The sequence below is a fragment of the Homarus americanus genome, unplaced genomic scaffold, assembly GCF_018991925.1.
Source record: "Homarus americanus isolate GMGI-L3 unplaced genomic scaffold, GMGI_Hamer_2.0 scaffold40565, whole genome shotgun sequence".
NCBI lineage: Eukaryota > Metazoa > Arthropoda > Malacostraca > Decapoda > Nephropidae > Homarus > Homarus americanus.
Window position 1 is genome coordinate 60324 of NW_024735503.1, and position 20252 is coordinate 80575.

Below are 20252 nucleotides of genomic sequence, written 5' to 3' on the forward strand. Positions count from 1 at the left end.
CAGTGAGTCGGGCGTCCCACTGCCGATTGCCGTGTCACTTCCGGTCGCGGCTGTGACCTTTGACACGGCCTGTGAGGTGACGTCGTCGGTGGTAGATGGTGGCCGTGGTGGTAGTGGTGGCGGCAGGAGGCGCTAACACCACCACCACCTTCCGTCTCTCCCCTGAGTTGGACTCCGGCTCCTCCTGGCCTGTCCCTCGTCCCCCTCACCTCCTTGGGCCCTCCGTTGGGGTCTCTGGTGATGGTAAGGGGAGCAAGAGGAGCGTCATGTAAACTTTAGTTATACATGTGTGGGTAGGGGGCTACATATACATCAACAGCACCCTCACCCCCCTCTCTCACCCCCTCCCTCACCCCCTCCCCCCTTGTACGTTTCTATCATAGGTTGTCATCAGCCATTAACAACCACCATCTCACCGTCATAACCTCGGCCTTAAATATCGACGCACAGGGCCATCTGCCTCCCACCACACCACAATACCATTCACGACTCGCGGCCAGTCATCATCCTCTTGTCTACCTCCTCATTATCATTTTTGTTCCCCGTCCTCGTTCACTGGGATGATTTACATTGTCGTGCATGCGCTTGAGTGGTGTTCATTTTTGCGTGCGGGGCGTTCTATGTCCGCCTGAACGCATTAACGATCAGAGAGAACTTCCTGTTGTGTTTCTGTTCTGTTGTTAAGGGTCGCCATGTTGTTATCGGCCTTGCGACGTCTTGGGCTTTAGGATATAGTTATCTTATCGCTATAGGAAGACGATTACCTGTCTAATATATCGGTTAAGGTTAATAAGGTAAGCTGGCTAATTACCGTACACCTGTGCTGTTATCAGTTTGACATCCTCGTACCTGTAATTTCACTTTTGTTAATTTTGCCTTTGTTTTACCTGTGACTGACGCTGAAGGAGTTATGGAACATGTTATTGGAATTAAGTTAAGGTATTCGCCAGGTACTCTCCAGGTATTCGCCAGGTTACTCTCCAGGTATTCGCCAGGTACTCGCCATGTGGGAGTTGAGGTTCAAGGATGAGCATATCCTCCTGTACCTCAAGGACTACATCAGCTCCTCCTCCACTCCCCTCTTCCTTCCCCTCACCTTCCTCTCCCCCCCCCTCCAGCCTCTTGTCCCATTATCACTTCATCATTTTTGTTTCCCCTTTCCTGTCCGTCTTTCCATATTGCTTCTTCCTTTTTTCCTTTACACTCCTCCATCCCCTTATTCTCCCTCCTATTCCCTCGTCCGCTTTTCCCTCTTCTTTACCCCTCCATCTCCCTCTTCTCCTCTCCCTTCTTTCCCACTCCTTCCAGTCTTCTCTTCTCCCCCCTTTCCCATCTCCCACCTTACCCCCACCACCACACCTTCCTTTTCATCAACCTCTCCTCCCCATTACCACTTCCTCTCCCCCACCACCACCTCATCTCCCACCACCACACAACCTATCCCCTCACCTCCTTCTCTACCCCCCCTTCACCACACCTTCCGGCTCTGATAAACTTGATTCATGGGAAACTGTGTTGTTTTTAACCCTCTACCTGAGTTCTTAATTAGATTTAGAGAGATGATTTATGTCCACCTAATGGGGCTCCAGGTACAGGTCGTGTCATTAGGGAAGGTCGTGTCATTAGCGAAGGTCGTTTCATTAGTCGTGTCATTAGTTAGGAATTAAAAATGAAATAAATTGCCCCCCAAAAAAAAAAAAAACATAAGCAACTTCAGTTTCATTTGTTAGGACACGATGCTTTCCAGTGCAGTGCCTAATATTAGTTCTCCTATTGGTTCATGTTTGGATAATTAAGCTTTCTATTTCCGTAGTTAATATACCTCGTTAATTATCGCTAACGACGTCTGCTTGTATGTAATTAAATTTAAGATAATCTCATAAAGTTTAAATGCCATTCTTTTTTTTTTCTTTTCATTTGATGCAATGTTTGGCGCGCTGATCTTCTCACAATTAACTAGATCGATGTTACTTTAGGATACATCCCTGTAATATATATTTTGGGGAGAGTTATTCTAGTGTATTTAATTATCGTAAAATATCTCTAATGATGCCCGCGTTTCTGTTATTAAGTTTTATTGTAGTTTTATGATATTAATGCGTTATAAATTTGGTTAAAAAGATAATCTGGTTTAGGATGAGGACTTTGGCGCACTAACCACATGCAGTTTACGACATCGCTGTAACTTTAGGATACATCACTATTTTGGGGGGGTTTGAATTCTAATATTTCCCTATATATTTTTAACTTAGATTATAATAGTATCAGAATTAAAAAAAAGTCTAGGTTAGTTTTAGATAATAATGTAAACTGGGGATATATTTTTTTTTTAAGATTTAATTTGTGGTTGAATATTTTTTCGTGTTGTGATTATAATACCTTAGGCTGATGGCCGCTAATGGCGTCTGTAAATATTACCAGATTGTAGACAAGGCGAATCAAAAATTCACCTTAACGAGACGCTGTAACGCAAAAGGTCAAGTCAGGTGATCAGGTCAGGTCAACCGGTATTGTGGTACAGACTAGTTCACATCCATCGATCTACCTTCGTTAACGTCACCATCAGTTTGTTTATGTTTTGCTCTGACGTCACCCATTTCCCGCCAAGAGCGACTGACGCCATGGCTATATTTGGCGGGAAATAATGGATAGCCTCAGGATCAAGGCCGATGGATACGCAGTGATGAAGAAATATTGCCATCATAACAGAGACGACCTTCACGCCAGCAGTTTATCTGTAGAAGGAACAAAAAAATTATTTCGGTAAATTATATTGATATGCTACTGTTAATGGAGACCTTATTATCGTTTTTATACGTGTGGGTAATTTGTTTGTTTTTTATTATTATACAAATTGATAAAAGGATTCGTATTAAACTTTATCATTATTATTACACGTTGATAATCCTGTTCACTTCAGCGCCTTCGTCAGAGTCAGGAACTTGTGGTAGCGACAGGATTTCTGGTCTATAATTTATAGGCCTAGTAACACCTGATGGTGGGGGGGGGGGAGGTAGGCTATAGATGTGTTGACCCTCACCCCCTCTCATCCCCCACCTTTCTCCCAGTTCCCCTCACCCCCGTCGCTACTCCTCAGCCCTAAGTCGTGGGAAGTTATCGTTTGCGTAACATGTGAGTGAGTGAGTATGGCGAGCTTGTGGTTTACAGATGACGGTGCATAGTGAAGGAGACGCCATCTGTGAGTATTATATCGTAAGATATATTTAACATTTTTACTTAATGATGTGAGAATTTATTTACGTGGGTTGGTAAATCTTACGATATAAATAAAGTATTGTGGGTTTGATAATTTTTTCTTAACTCGTTTTCCTTATTTTTTATTCCGTTTTCCTTAGTTCATTCATGCCCATTTTCTATCATATGTATGGGGGAACTATTGCATTAATAAAGTCAAATTAAAAGGTTGAGTTTTCCTCCGGTGATAAATGTCACTTAGTGTTGAAAGTTGATTGTCTGAGTCCGTAGGTTTTCCCCTGGTGGTGGTGGTGTTGTGTGGTAGTGGTTTAGCATATGTGGTGGATTGTAGTGTTGGTGAGCAGTGATGGTGGTGGAGAGATGTGATGGTAGTGTTGGAGGTTGTTTGAACAGGTCTCTCTCTCTCTCATTGTGTGTGTGTGTGTGTCGGGATCAGTGAACTTGTTGGTGAACGCTGCTCGCCGGTGTCATGTGAACGCACTCATTCACTCTCAAGACAATTATGTTCTTGTTGTGTAGCTTCACCCCCGAATTATTCCGTCTTGCGTGAGATTTTTCCCTGTCGATGATACTGCTGTGTTGGGTGTGTGGATGGGGGGGATGAGAGAGAGAGAGAGAGAGAGGCGTTCGTGCGTCCCATTACATATTTGTGGATTAGATTCACGTAAGACCAGTAACGCACGCGATGATTCTGCTGAGTGTTGTCTTTGTGTTGTACTGAGGCGGACTTACGAGGTATTACGAGTGACACATACATACATACATACATACATACATACATACATACATACATACATACATACATACATACACAAAACATTCCTCCAACGCACTCCACCCTCTCATCCTTGCAAGACCAGACCAGCTACCGTGGTACGAGAGACAGTACATGAACACCGCCCACAATACAAACAGTGGGAGACGCTCACCCTGCGGTACCCCCAATCGTCAAAGCTAACCAGAGATTCTTGTCATTTATTGGAATATTAAGGTTGGGTACACTATTTTGTATCACCTGAAGATGAGATATTACAGCCTATCTCACCTGAAGAATAACCACCCTAACGATAACCTTACGTAATCTAATGTAGCTTAGCCTACCCTAAACTACTCTACTCTAAACTAGCCTAACGTAATCTACCACACCCTATCCTGTACCTTACCCAAACCTACTCTAACCTAACCTACCTTAACCTCTAACCTGCCCTGCCCTGCCCTGCCCTGCCCTGCCCTGCCCTGCCCTGCCCTGCCCAAGGCACCTGTAGTTGCAATTGTCTCGGTACACTATGGACGTCAACAGATGATATAAGAATATTAATATATAAAACCTTTAATTAATTTTATGGACTTTAGTCATATAATAGACCTCAACGTGACTTAATCCTGGGGCCCGTTATGACTGGGGCCCGTTTGACCAGTTCACCAGGTTTTTTTTTTTAGTCACAGAAATCCTCGACCTGGCAAACTAAACTGTTCCTACGTGCCATAGTGACCACAGTGTGTGTGTGTGTGTGTTTTGTAATGATCCACGGGGTGTACAGTATTTTGTGATTGTCTTGGTGCGTAAGAATCTCTCTCTCTCTCTCTCTCTCTCACTCTCAATGTCTGTCTGTCTGTTTATGAATATATTACAGTATTTAGAAATCCACTAAACTTTTATTTGATCTACATCTCACGCCTGTCTTCTCGGTGTCAATATCCGGTAAGGTTTCAACAAATAGATTTCTTTTTATCTTGTATTTTTCATTATTTTTTTCCCTCGCACACACCACCACCACCCACTATGCTCACCTGCTCTAGCATTTCGATGTATCTTACCTGTGTGAATTTCGAGCCCACAAAAATGGTGGGTTGTGGTGGTGGTAGGGAAGGGTGATGGTGGTTGGTGGTAATGGTGGTCGGGAAGGGTTTGGGTGATGGATGGGTGGTGGTGGTAGGTTTGGGTAATGGTGGTAGAGAAGGTATGAGTGGTAAGGAAGGGTGGTGGTTGGGTGGGTGGCGTGGGTGGGGTGAAGATTACCAGCCGAGTATAGGTGCAATTATGTCAAGCTTTGGGCGGGAAGTGTTTGGTGTGGCGGTAGAGATGGCGTCGACCAGCACCGATGACTTAGCTGGGAAAAAAGAAGTTGAGAATGAGTAGTTTGGTGTTTTACTTAAACTTTTTTTCCAAACAACTGGGTTAATATTGTGTGTGTGTGTGTGTGCGTGTTTGTCTATTTGTGTATACGTGTGGATGTTTGTTTGTTTGTGTGTGTGTGTACAGTATGTTCGTATTTCAGAAAGATTGACTGACTAATTGGTTCCTTACCTGTCTGAATGAACACCTGTATATCGTAGTCTACTCCTTATCCACAGGAGTAGGAGGTGGGGGGTGTACCAACCTGAGGAAGACTGGGTGTAGGAGAGCGTATTTACCTGGACAGGATGGTGGTAGGATGAGTGTACCTACGTGTGAGAGTAGGGGGGTGTAAAGGGGACGTGGTCACCTGGTAGAAGGATGGGAATACCTGGTAGTACCTGTTAATTATACCTGGAGAAGGCTGAAGGAGGTGATAATGACGCAGGTGTTTGTCTAAATGTCTGTCTGTTAGTCTCAATTAATATCTGTTTCTTTATTTGTATCTCTATTGATGAGGAAGAAATATTTAGGACGTAATAAAACAAACATTAACAAAAACAACAATAACCTCCAGTATTTTCCCTCACAAGGTAAAGTAAAGTTGTCGTCTTAGGTCAGGTCGGGTCACCTTGGGTATACGATGCGTCATGACTGGTTATTGTAGGTCAGTCAGGATGGGAAAATGTGGTGAGGTCATGACACGATTCAGGGGCACTGTGCTGGTCCATCAGGCACTGTGACTCTTGACGTTTGTTGGCACTGGGGGGGGTGATAGTGTGCCTCCTTTTTTGTTATAGGATTTTTTGTAGCTGTATTAATAGTCAAGAAGGAGTGTGTTGTCAGGGGGTTCTGTTGTCAGGACCCGTAACCTCATTGTCAGGACCCGTAACATCTGTTGTCAGGACCCGTAACATCTGTTGTCAGGACCCGTAACCTCACCCTGTTGTCAGGACCCTTAACCTCTGTTGTCGGGACGTAACCTCTGTCGTCAGGACCCGCCAATCTCTGTCGTCAGGACCCGTAATCTCTGTCGTCAGGACCCGTAACCTCTGTTGTCAGGACCCAACACTCTGTTGTCCAGGACCCTTAACCTCTGTTGTCCAGGACCCGTAACCTCTGTTGTCAGGACCCGTAACCTCTGTTGTCAGGATTACGTAACCTCTGTTGTCAGGACCCGTAACCTCTGTTGTCAGGACCCGCCAACCTCTGTCGTCAGGACCCGTAACCTCTGTCGTCAGGACCCGTAACCCACTCTGTCGTCAGGACCCGTAACTCTATTGTCAGGACCCGTAACCTCTGTCGTCAGGACCCGTAACCTCTGTTGTCAGGACCCGTAACCTCTGCTGTCAGGACCCGTAACCTCTGTTGTCAGGACCCGTAACCTCTGTTGTCAGGACCCGTAACCTCTGCTGTCAGGACCCGTAACCTCTGTTGTCAGGACCCGTAACATCTGTTGTCAGGACCCGTAACCTCTGTTGTCAGGACCCGTTAGCTCTCTACCTGATCTGGCAACTCTCCTTCACCCTCAGAAGATAAAAACTGGCAGGAACAACTGAAGATAATGAATTACCTCTTAAAGGTCATCGTTCGTTGTCATTGAGGTGACTGTGATCAACCAGGGGGGACCTTAACACCTGTGGGCTAGGAAAGGTTATGGTTTGGTTGGGCTAGGTTATGGTTTGGTTAGGTTATGGTTTGGTTTGGTTAGGTTATGGTTTGGTTAGGTTATGGTTTGGTTAGGTTATGGTTTGGTTAGGTTATGGTTTGTTAGGGTTATGGTTTGCTAGGTTAAGGGTTTGGTTTGCTAGGTTGTTATTTGCTAGGTTATGGTTTGGTTAGGTTATGGTTTGGTTAGGTTATGGTTTGGTTAGGTTATGGTTTGGTTAGGTTATGGTTAGGTTATGGTTTGGTTGGGCTAGGTTATGGTTTGGTTGGGCTAGGTTATGGTTTGGTTAGGTTAAGCTAGGTTATGGTTTGGTTAGGTTAGGTTAGGTTAGGTTAGGTTTGGTTTGGTTAGGTTATGGTTTGGTTTGGTTATGGTATGGGTCGGTTTGGTTAGGTGAAGTAGAGTCTCAGTGTAAATTTGACGCCATAGTAGATAAGTTTTTAATACCTCAGTTTCATTCACCTAAGTTATGGTAAAGATAAATACAGGTATAGTCTCTGTGTATACCTGACGCCATTATCTCCTGTACACGTTTCCAGGAGAGAGAGAGAGAGAGAGAGAGAGAGAGAGAGAGAGAGAGAGAGAGAGAGAGAGAGAGAGAGAGAGAGAGAGAGAGAGAGAGAGAGAGAGAGAGAGAGAGAGAGAGAGAGAGAGAGAGAGAGAGACGCACGATCTTTACAACATTTTTATTATTTTTTTTTATCTTTATGGTCTGTGACGATTTTTTCCTCCCCCTTGATGTCTGTCGAGTGAGATACGTGGTCACTGGTAGCCAAGGTCAGTGTGTGGTGGTGATGGTGTGGTATTTTATTAAGCCAGTTTGGTGGATAGTGTGGTGGTGACAAGTGGTGTAATGGACAGGTATAGTGGGACAGGTAGGGAACACTGTAGACGGGTGGTATGGTGAGGCAGACAGATGGGTCGTGTAATGATGTAGCAATGTTCCCTTACTGCAAATTCTCTTATCTGTGTCATTAATAGCAACCTAACCTAACCTAACCTAACCAACGCGATTATTTCATCATTACGTTTTGTGGGATAAAATATCTCTGGTATTATTTTTATTTTGTCTTTTAAGAGAATATTATTTTTTAAATGGATTTTGTAAGATATAAGAAAATTACTGTACGTGTGTGGTTTAACGATACAGTAGACGGAAGAAGTTAAGTGTGTGTGTGTGTGTGTGTGTGTGTGTGTGTGCGCGTGTGTGTGTGTGCGTGTGCGTGTGCGCGTGTGTGTGTGTGTTAGGAGGGAGGTTCAAGGTCATTATGTTCATTACTCATTCATCACTCAATCATCATGACCGTCATCACCACCACCACCTACCCAGCACCCACCCACCACACCCACCACACACCCACCACACACCCACCACACCCACCCACCACACCCACCCACCCACACGAAGGCCAGTGACCTAAGCGAAAAAAAAAACATTAATAATTTTCATCTTTTTAGTGACAATTTTGCAGTGGAAATTTATAATCACTAATAAAGTTGTATCTCTTCTCATTAACAGGTACGTGTGAGGAGTATACGAAGCCAGGTGTCGTGATGAGGTTCCGGGAGGTGCTAAGGTGAGTGTGAAGCAGGTGTTGGCCTCGAGTCCTCTTGTACCTCGTCTCGATCTCGAATGCTCTGGTCTTGGATTTGGGATCGAGACCTTACGAGACCATAGATAGACCATCGATTTTATCTTGCCTCAGGTCACCCGTCATGGGTCATGGTCATTATGCTTCTAGGACAAGGTGATTCAGGTTACTCAAGGTAATAAACTTGTATGAACCGAGACTCGAATGTTAAAATTTCCTAGTGGTCTCGATCTCGACTGCTAAGGGTCTCGTTCTCGGATTTTATGTGATCTCGACTACATCAATTTATGTGTGTGTGTAGGTGATTAAGCTTCACAACAGTTGAGCTTAGGTGGTGATTTAAGCTTGCCAAGTGAGTTTATTGATGGCAGAGTAATGAGTTAAGCTTTTCGGGTTGTTTACGTTTAGACTAAGCTCTTAATTCTCTCTCTCTCTCTCTCTCTCTCTCTCTCTCTCTCTCTCTCTCTCTCTCCATTCCTTCCTACCTTCGCCTCTCGTCAATCACGCTTTGTAAACACGGTCACCTGCAGGGTTCTCGGATTCAGTCGGATTCATTCACCAATCACTCTTTGTCGTTCGTGTAAACTCAAACAGTCGATCCTGCTTGATGTACCTCTCAGTCCGCTACGTAACTTCCTAAAAATATATTCCTGTTTTTTTTCTTAGAATATTTTTTTTGTATTCCTAAATAGCAACATCCGCTACCAGTAATTGCAACAGTTACCACTCTGTCATTATCATTTAGCAGTATTGCACTATCATCCCCCTCCCTCACGTTAAAACCTTGTCTCAGCTCAATGGATATATATTTATTTTTTTATTTTTTTTTTAGTTTCTGAAATAACGGATCATGTGAAGATTAGACAGCCTTTAGTTTATTTCACCTTAAGAGTAACCACCCTTAACCTAACCACACCCCCCCGTCAGATGAAATAAGCAGGGGACGAGGCTAACCTTCTGGTAATCCCAAGTAATTTTTTTTTTTTAGTTTCCCGTAATATCTCTCTCTCTCTCTCTCTCTCTCTCTCTCTCTCTCTCCGTGTGTCATGCGTTATTGCTTCATGGATTTATAGCTACTAAACTAAACAGCGAGGGAGGTAAACCGCAGCCTTGAGGTACTCCCACGTTTAGCCAATATCACATCATGTCATTATTGCGGCACGCGCGTGACATCCTCCGGCGTGATATCCTTCGGCGTGACATCCTCTCCTCTGGCGTGACGTCCTCCGTGCATAGAAGTTATTAAGGTGCCCTAGACCTCCTTAAAGTGGCGGGTGCTTCCAAGGTCCCGGAGTGTGGTCCCGTTGGCAACTTTTTTTATGACAATTTAAGAATGGAGGAAAGACTTCGACTTGGGTTTTTCTTCTTTGAAAGTAACCTAACCTAACCTAACCTAACCTCACAACATAACTTAACATAGTGCAAAAAGGATTTACATGTCTTACGTGGTGCTGTGATCTAGGAGCTGCTGTGATCTAGGCGCTGTTGTGATCTAGGCGCTGTTGTGATCTAGGCGCTGCTGTTATCTAGGCGCTGCTGTGATCTGGGCGCTGCTGTGATCTGGGCGCTGCTGTGACACCAGGAGCTGCTGTGATCTAGGCGCTTCTGTGATGCTGTGATCTAGGCGCTGCTGTGACACCAGGAGCTGCTGTGATCTAGGCGCTGCTGTGATCTAGGAGCTGCTGTGATCTAGGAGCTGCTGTGATCAAGGCGCTGCTGTGATCTGGGTGCTGTTGTGATCTAGGCGCTGTGATAGGCGCTGCTGTGATCGATCTCAGGCGCTGCTGTGATCTAGGCGCTGCTGTGATCTAGGCGCTGTGATCTCGCTGTTGTGATCTAGGCGCTGCTGTGATCTAGGCGCTGTTGTGATCTGGGCGCTGTTGTGATCTGGGCGCTGTTGTGATCTAGGCACTGCTGTGATCTAGGCGCTGCTGTGATCTAGGCACTGCTGTGATCTAGGCGCTGCTGTGATCTAGGCGCTGCTGTGATCTAGGCGCTGCTGTGATCTCGGAGCTGCTGTGATCTAGGAGCTGATGTGATCTAGGAGCTGATGTGATCTAGGAGCTGCTGTGATCTAGGAGCTGTTGTGATATAGGAGTTGTTGTGATCTAGGAGCTGCTGTGATCTAGATGCTGTGCTTCTTTTGACCGTTGCAACACAATGAAAGTAGTTTGGCCAGGAGCTGACACACTCTCATGGTAAGATATTGTCTTCTTCCTGCTCACAGGTTCCTCTATGCTTATATAATCTTCCTACTTCCCCTCCTCCTTTTTCTCTTCCTTCTTCCTCCTCCACTTTCTCTTCCCCTCTTCATCTTCATTCTCTTCCCTCTCCCTCCTCTTCCTCCTCCTCTTTATCAATCTCCTCTTTCTCCTCCTCCTCTTTCTCCTCCTCCTTTTTATGTCTCTTCCTCCTCCTCCTCATCCTCTAAATGGAGGTGTGGGAACTCGTTTATCTGCCTCACGTCAGCTGCTATTACTAACAAGTAGACCAAAATATCGTTTAAACTACTCAGAACTTTATCATTCGGCTCATGTCGGCTCGTCTCGTCTCGCCTCGGCTCGGCTCGTTTATCATCAGCTGGCGGTGGTAGAACAAGATGGCGTCGATATTGTACCGAGACTCCACCACCGTAACTCATATAGAAGTGATCTAATATTACTCCTATGGTAATTAATTAGGTCGGTTACAACAACATGATGGTTTGTTATGGTATTTTGGTTGATTGTCTTTTGTTTTTGTTATAATAATTCTTGGCGTGTTTGAACGTCAGTGCTGGCGACAGAAAGACGAGTGAACATCGTCTGGCGTAAACTCGAGATCATTGTGTTGTTGATGGGATGGAAATGAACGCCACGGACGCTGTTTGATTGCTCGTGCTGGCGTTGTTGTTTGCCTGGCGTAAATCTTTATTGTTATGTGATGGAAGGAGACGGCAGGTGCTCTTTGATTGCCTGTGCTGGCGATGATGTTTGCCTGCGTCTCTAGGTTGTCGCTGGAGCTGAAACAAACGCAAATAAAGACGGGAAATGAGACAAAACAAGAGAATAAATACATGAATGAAGAAGAAAAGGGAATAATTACGCGAAAGAAAAATAAGAATATGAAGAAAACGAAAGAAAATAAAAAAAATGAGACCTTGAACTATGAAAAGAAAGTGAGTAGTTTGAAAAGTAAATTGAGAGAGAGAGAGAGAGAGAGAGAGAGAGAGAGATGATTATAGTAGAAAAACAGGTTGAACGAATAAGAAAAAAAGAGAAAAAAATCTAGTAAAAAAGAAAGAAATTCGCTATCACTACAACCCTCAAGTCATCCACGACTAATACGGAAGTGTTTTACCCAGCAAATATTCGATACCTTTCACTAACTACCACTACTACTACTACTACTACCAACAACATGAACAACAACTACAACTACTACAACTACTACTACTACTAACAACTAACTACTACTGCTATTTACTTTATTTAATTTTTTTTATTTATTTATTTTTAATTGGCCTTCATCCTTCCCCAATAGCCACACCTTCGCCGCCACTTTATTACTTACTACTACTACTACTGCTACTATTATTACATATTTATACTACTGCAACTATTGATATTACTATTACCACTACTACTATTACCTACTAATAATAATATTAATATTGGTCGAATTTTGGATAGCCTGGTCGATTCTACGGGACATCGACAAGGGTTAACATTCTGGTCGATATTTGATAACATTTATGACCCATCCAGAGTGTTGCTTGATTCTCACATGGTAGAGTTTATGGTCGTCTGGTCGATCCATGGGGAAGCACGAGACCGGAAGAGGTTCGTGAGCCCTATCTTGGTCGATTGATCCTCCATCGACCACACGACCATTGTAGGAGAAGATGGTGGAGGGAAGAGGAGGTGGACGGGGGAGGGAGGAGGAGAAGGGTGGGAAAGGGAAATGAGGAGGGAGGGAAGGGAGAGGAGGAAAATGTGGGGGGAAGAGGCAAGTGAATGGAGAGAGAGGAAGGAAGAGGATTGAGGGGGGGGGCAGCCATCGGCCATAATTTAAGTAGACACCCACACACACAAAGTCTTTAATAAGAGACTAGCATCAACACGCACCTCCCTCTGGGCCCCTTGACTGATCGATGGGGTGAACGCAGACCACACACTGTCGATTATGCATCTGACTGAGTATATACAGTACAGGTTTTGACGCACGGACAATGAACTGTGTGGCGTATATAATTTTTGACGCACGAGATAGACAGTTGTTAACGCAAAGGACGCATTGGGCTTGTGGTGGTTATTTGATGATCGATTTTGACGCACTGGACTTGAAGGACTTGTGTTTGACTCACGGAGGGAAGACCCGCTAGTGTGGGTTCTCGGTGCGTTGAGGACACACACACACACACACACACACACCAGCGGCTGGAGAAGAATGACAACAGTTCACTGATCTTTTGGGGTTAGGTTATATTCTGGCGTCTATTGAGGAGAGAAGTCTGTAAATGGTTGATGAGTGAGAGACAAACAGGGAGAATGTGTGTGTGTGTGAGTGAGAGAACCCCCCCCCCACCCCCCAGGAACCTTCCCCAGGATTCAGACACAAGAGTGAAGGAGCCTCCTGTCGGTGTGTGGGAGACGCTCGTGTGCCCTTCCCCAGGTCGGTGCCGACGAGCTCTTACTGTGTACCTTCTCTTTCACGACCTGACCCCCTGAGGCCATCCGCCAAGTCTTCCGTCCGCCAGTCTCCTTCCGTTCACTGCTGCCCTGTGCGATCTCACTTGGTGCCTCAAAAGCGCCTTGAGAAGCCGACCTGGCGCGCGGAGCTCAGTAACAGACCTACCGTCACAGACGACGGACGCGTGTGTAGCAACCGCTCCTCAGGTCGGCAACTGGACTCTTACAGTATTATTCGCTGCCTGTGTTTACCTCAACTTAAGTTTTCGTTACCTTTGTGTGCCTGTCAAAAGTCTTAAAAAACCAAGATTGACTTGAGTGTTTTATAATATTTAGACACTTGTATTTTTACTACTTGTGCTTACTTGAACTTGATATTCGTTAAGTGTGTGTGTGTTTACCAGACATGAACAGGGTGTTGTGACTTGTATTCGCTGCTGACGTTCGCCTGCCACACTTAGTAGTAAACATCGGACGAACTGACTCGAACTGTAACCGATCTTGGACACTTGTGGAGGCGATGGCAGAGAACAATGACTTAGCACTGGCTGTCTGGCGATATACAAAAAACTTCACATACCACTTCCGTCACACACACATGGATGGCTGATGAAGTAGTGACAATTAAAAAAAAATACCCCATTGTCAGTACCCCTAGATAATTGGTAGTAAAAATAGGCTTCAAATACCTCACGTTTTACAATCTATTCAGTGTATGTGAGGGAGGGAGGGAAGGGGGGTGTGGTAGAATAAGCTGGGTGACGAAAGACGACAAATCCCTCGTTTATCACCCAAGACTCGTGGCTGAAAGGATCACGTCGGACACCACAAAGGTTTCAGGGTCCTATTGAGGGTTTGAAATCTACTTCGAATCATGAGAACGTTTTTTGTTTTTTGTTTTTTTTTATGTTTTCGGTGAATTTATTGTTTTCAGTCTATTTTTTTATTAACTTGTGTTTGTTGGGTTAATGGCTGTGATTCTTGACTGACTGGGCGTTTGACTGAGTTATATTATGTTTTGTTATTGGTGCAGAGTGTGTGTCAAAGAGGGAAGGAATTGCTATATGAAAGATATATAATTTCCCTTGAGTATATATATAGACTAAAGCTGTTGATATATAAGGATATTTAATTTGCATTGAATATATATATATGTAAAATAAATATATACTCGTATGTTAGTTCTACGCACACATACACTTAGCATACAAACACACCAGAACCTTGTCAAACAACACAGACCAAATTATATGCGAGCCTTGATTGCTACCTGAGGAACGCTGAAACACGTCTTCGTCAAGGTTCTTCTCGGTGGTACCTGAAACTTTCACTACTCTAGAACTGAGTTAGAACCTGTGCTGTCAGTGGGAGCCTTCAATAGAACCCCTTAATTGTAGTTTGATTCTGGAGCCTTTACTATACCTGTGCTGTAATATATTGATTTATAATAGTAATATGGTAGAAATATTGTAGTAGTAGTAGCAACAGTATAAATAGTAGTAGTAATGGTAGTAGTTTTGTTGTAGTAGTAGTGGTAATAGTAGTAAAATAATAGTAGTAGTAGTAAGATAAAACAGTAATAGTAGTAATCATTTCTCTCCCCCCCGCCCCCGGTAACTCCCTCTGACGACCGTTGCGGTAGAAGGAGTTATTTGGGAGTGTGGCGAGGCAGTTTAGACGATGAGGTAGTTTGACAGTTATTAAGGTAGTTTGACGGTTATTGGAGCTAGTTATGTGGTCTAGAGTATTACGTGTATTTTCGTGGTGTTTTCATGAATGATAGTTGCCTTAATTTGGTCTGGATTAGGTTAGGTTTGGCTTGAGTTAAGTTTGGATTAGGTTAGGTTTGGCTTGGGTTAGGTTAAGTTTGGTCTGGATTAGATGAACTCAAGGTTAGATTAATATTATACAGATAGGCAAAGTTAGTTTAGTTTAACTTAAGTTCTAGTTTCAGGTTAGGTTAAGTTAGGGTGATTAGCGAGTCCTAAGTCCATCATAGGAAGAAAAACCCGAAATAATTCATATATATAATCGGTTGTTTCTACTCTGTCGTCCATCCTGGGTATAAGAGAGCTTGTACATTGGTGTTTAAATCCAGACACTCTTGTGGTTGTCTTATCACTGCCTGTCTGTTATCGCTGGTGGCTTATCGTGGGAGGCTGTTATCTCGGGTTATGTTATCAGTTAGCTCAAGATGTTACATAGGTGTTGTTTTGAATATCTAGAGGCGTGATATAACTTTTTATAACCTGTATGGATAGTGGGTGATGGTGGTGGTTGGCTGGTTAAATCGGTCTTCATATCGAGGGTATAGTGTGGAAGTCTCTCTCTCTCTCTCTCTCTCTCTCTCTCTCTCTCTCGCCAACCAGCATAAACAACACCAAACAAGTTCAAATGACCAGTTGTGTCGTCGTCATTACAAACATCGTAACGAGCAAACTACCTTCACCAAGCGGTAGTTATTCCCCACAATCACAGTGTTATGTGTGTTGTAACCGAGGTGGTGTTGTCAGTGAGGTGTTTGCTGGGGTCAGTTTGTTGTCAGTATCGTGTCTGTGTTGTCAGGTGTTCGCTGGAGTCAGTTTGCCACTATGGGCTAAATTATGGGTGGTAGGTTGTTAGATTAGGTTAGGTTGAGGGAAGGTCAAGTTAGGTTTGGTTAGGTTAGGTTAGTTAGCTTTTAACGGTACGAACATCCGGGTCGGAAGATTAACCAGTCCCTGCCGGTCTTAATAAACTTAACAACATTTATTTACTGTAGCCTCCCCCGTCTTCTCCCTCCCCCACTCCACCTTCTATCCCTCCCCACCCCACCTTCTATCCTCCACCACCTTTCTATCCTCCCACCCCACCTTCTATCCCTCCCCACCCCACCTTTCTCTTCCCCACCCACCTTCTCTCCTCCACCCACCTTCTCTCCCCTCCCACCCCACCTTCTCTCCTCCCCACCCCTCTCTCCCTCCCCACTCAACTCTTCCCTTCTCCCCACCTTCTTCTTTCTCCCCACCCCACCTTCTCCTCCTCCCCACCCCACCTTCTCTCCCTCCCCACCCCTTTCTTCTCTCCCCCTCTCACCCCACCTCACCCCACCTTCTCACCCCACACCTCACCCCTCCCTCACCCCACCTTTCCCCTACCCCACCTCCTCACCCCACCTTCTCTCCCTCCCACCACCTTCCTCCCTCCCCACCCCTACCCCTCCCCCCTTGCCTCCCTCACCACCTCCCCCACCCTGACCAGCATAATCACCACAGCTGAGTCAAACAACATTATTATCCTAAAGAAACTTGTCCAACTCTCTGGCGTCAACACCTGCCGCTTCTTCCTACCTGTTTTCTCCGTCCCACAGGTAACACGTACACCTGCCTGGGGCCCCGGATGCTAAAATACCATTACATATTACTTGTGCCATAAAACAACGCAGAAGACACTGGCGAACGCTTCATCTGGCGTAGTTCCGTGTCGTCGTTTTGGGAGGTGTGGTTGTGTGAAGGAACGCCCGGCGATATTGATTGCTTGGCCTGGAGATCGTCTTGATTTTTTTTTTTGGGAGGGAGGTAACTGGTTCTGGTTGGTGTTGTGCTTACTGGATGTACTCACTACCTGTACTCCCTACTTGTACTCACTACCTGTACTCACTACCTATACTCCCTACCTGTACTCACTACCTGCACTCCCTACCTGTACTCATTACCTGTACTCACTACCTGTACTCACTACCTGTACTCACTACCTGTACTCACTACCTGCACTCACTACCTGCACTCACTACCTGTACTCACTACCTGTACTCACTACCTGTACAGTTCACCCCTCTGCAGCACATTCCACCGCGCCCTTCCTTACAACCTCTGAGCTATTTCCTGGGTTAAGTGAATGTATCAAGTTAAGGTAGAGTTTCGATCCCTCATAACTCCATACGTTTGTAGTTACGATTAAAAAAAAGATCTTACGATACTTTGTAAATTTGAGTTAGCCTCTTAAGGTAAATTTGACTTTCTTGTTGTTTTAGGGGATAATTTTGTGTTTTGTTATAAATGATGTAGTTAGAGACGTTTTGTCAGGTTTAGGTAAAAAAGAAAATATATCTTACGAGCTCTTGTGAATTCAGGTAAAGATTAAGTGATTACAGGTGTACGAGGAGAACTGCAAGTCGGAATTATGTGGTATTATCCAAACAGACAGACAGGAGGGGAGATAGACACAGAAAAACAGAGAGATAGAGACAGACATACAGAGAGAGAAAGACAGACACAGACAGACAGACAGACAGACAGACAGACAGACAGACAGACAGACAGATAGATAGATTGACAGAGTATATAGAAAATAATTGTCTTATGTACATTAACTTCATCCTTAACCATTTTAAATTCTTAACCAAGTCACATTTTCGGTTAGGTTAAAACAGTCTCTGGTTTGGTTAGGTTAGGTTAAAACAGTCTCTGGTTAGGTTAAAACAGTTTCTGGTTTGGTTAGGATAAAACAGTCTTTGGTTAGGTTAAAACAGTCTCTGGTTTGGTTAGGTTAGGTTAAAACAGTCTCCGGGGACCGATGTTCTTGACCTTTAATCCTACGAGAATAATAAAAAAAAATCGAAATAAAAAAATCTAAACATGTCCGGTTGATGAAAATAATTCCGGAAGTGTGGCGAAATATTCCACTTATTTTAATGGTGGTCAGTTCCTTCTTTACATCCTCTTTATTCTTTTTCTGCTCTTCCTCCTTTACCTTCTTGTTCCTCCTCCTCCTTGATCCACTGAAGTCTCTCGTTGCCCAGTGTTGCCACATCCTCCTCTGCTACATCAAACCTTAAACTGAGGAGTGATGATAGGGAACTAATCACGTGTGGGTGTGTGTGTGGGGGGTGGGGTGGGTGGGGATGTGTGTGTGGGGTGGGCTGTATGGGTGGGGATGGTGTGTGGGGGGGTGTGGTGGGATGTGGGTGTGTGGGGTGGGGATGTATGGATGGGGATGTGGTGTGTGGTGGGGATGTGGGGCATGGTGGGGATGTGTGTGTGGGGGGGCTGGGATGTGTGGGGCTGTGTGGGGGCTGTATGGGTGGGGATGTGTGGGGGCTGTATGGTGGGATGTGTGTGGGGGGCTGTGGGGATGTGTGTGTGGGGGGGGGATGTGTTTTGGGTGTGTGTGGGGCTGTGGGGATGTGTGTGTGTGGGGCTGTATGGGTGGGGATGTGGTGTGTGTGTGTGGGGATGTATGTATGGTGGGGGATGTGTGGGGGCTGTATGGGTGGGGATGTGGTGTGTGGGGGGGGGATGTATGGGTGGGGGTGGGTGGGGTGTGGGGGCTGTGGGGATGTGTATGGGGCTGTATGGGTGGGATGTGTGTGGGGGTGGGGTGTGTGTGGGCGGGGGGATGTGTGGGGGCTGTATGGGTGGGGATGTGTGTGTGGGGGATGGGTGGGGATGTGTGTGGGGTGAGGGTGGAAATGGGTGTGTTTGTCAGATGGTAGTGTGGGATAGGTCGTGGTAATAGTGGTGGGGACAGGTCGTAGTCGTTTCACACCCATGGCAGGTCGTGGTCCGGTATGTCCTCTCTGGTAATCGACCGAAGTGACTTACCCAACAACATGCCAGTACCCCCTCCTTCACCCCCCTCCTTCACCCCTCTTCCCTCACATACCAATCTGTCTGTACCGGTGAGGAAGACGAGAGAGAGAGAGAGAGAGAGAGAGAGAGAGAGAGAGAGAGAGAGAGAGAGAGAGAGAGAGAGAGAGAGAGAGAGAGAGAGAGAGAGAGAGAGAGAGAGAGAGAGAGAGAGAGAGAGAGAGAGAGTTTACTAAGCAAGTATTTTTTATATAATCTTCTACCTGCACCCCCTCCATCCCCCCCTTCCCAGGTGTTGTATAGGTGTAGGGAGTCACTAATATGTGTTGGAAAGGTGTAGTAAACAATAGGTATACTCAGGTGTAAGGGAGGGGAGAAGTGTGGTAGGTGTAGGGGGAGGAGAGGGGTGGTGTAGGGGAGGGGGCGGTAGGTGTAAGCGAGCCACCAGTGATGCAAACTTTGCCCTTGAAACCAGTTGTGAGGGTCAGGTGAAGCGAGAGAGTCAACACCCTACTGGTTAAGAGAGAGAGAGAGAGAGAGAGAGACAGAGAGAGAGAGTACATGTGTTTCCTAATGGTGTCCGTAACTGGCGTAGGAGCGTAACATACCTGGGCGAGCGTGACAAGGTGCGTTACTTCCGTCTCACCTGTCCTGATGTATGTGTGACGGGTAATTCTCTTCTGTGTGGCCTATGTAGAGTGATTGGAGGGAAGGTGACAGGTGGTGGAGGGAGGCTGAGGGTAGAGAGACAGAGGTAGATGCCCCGTCAGGAGGATAGATCGTGGGGGGAAATGGAATCACAACAAATAGCCGCTGATGAAGACAGGTTGGGGGAAGTGGAGTCAAATAGTATGGGGGGGGAGGAAATTGGAATCAAAATAGATGCTAAAACAATGTCTAACAATACTGAAGAAGAATGGCTGTTCCTGTGATTATTGTCTGTAGGTCAGGTCAGGTCAGGGTAGTTTGTATTGGAGGATTAGGTTAGGTTAGTCTAGGTTAAGGTAGATTTGGTTTGGTTAGGTTAGTTTTGGAGGAATAGTTGTGGATATCAGGGCAGACGAACACCCAATCACCGTACGTCATACCCGCATACACGTGGAATTTGTTCTTCACCCCATGGCATCTATATCACTTACCTAATTCTTTCGTTTATATTTTTATTTTGTCTTTTATTTTACATTTCCAAACACATTTCCAAGCAATTTTCCAAACACATTTTCAAAAAACATTTCCTTACATTTCCATTACATTTTCAAACACATTTCCAAACACAAGAACAATACTGCTGGAGATAATTAAGCATTCTGGACACCATTTGTTTGTAACGACGTAATGTTGGGGGGTTGGAGGAAAGAGCTGGAGACAGTCCCCTCCCTCCACTCTCCAACTCCTCCCCCTCCTCTCTCCTCTCCCCTCTCT

The 20252-nt window shown here is 45.2% G+C and overlaps 1 protein-coding gene across 4 annotated transcripts in view; it reads left to right on the plus strand.

Moving 5' to 3' along the window:
* Window positions 1-20252, plus strand: part of LOC121871159 — a 119258-nt gene that overhangs the window by 44351 nt on the left and 54655 nt on the right. The window contains exon 1 of one of the 4 annotated variants that reach the window (XM_042373304.1): window positions 13381-13470. The exons of 2 other annotated variants lie outside the window; for them this stretch is intronic. The gene's annotated coding sequence lies outside the window, so the exon portion shown is untranslated. Of the gene's footprint in view, window positions 1-13380; window positions 13492-20252 lie in introns of those variants that run through there. One more of the 4 variants, XM_042373305.1, reaches the window with a different exon arrangement.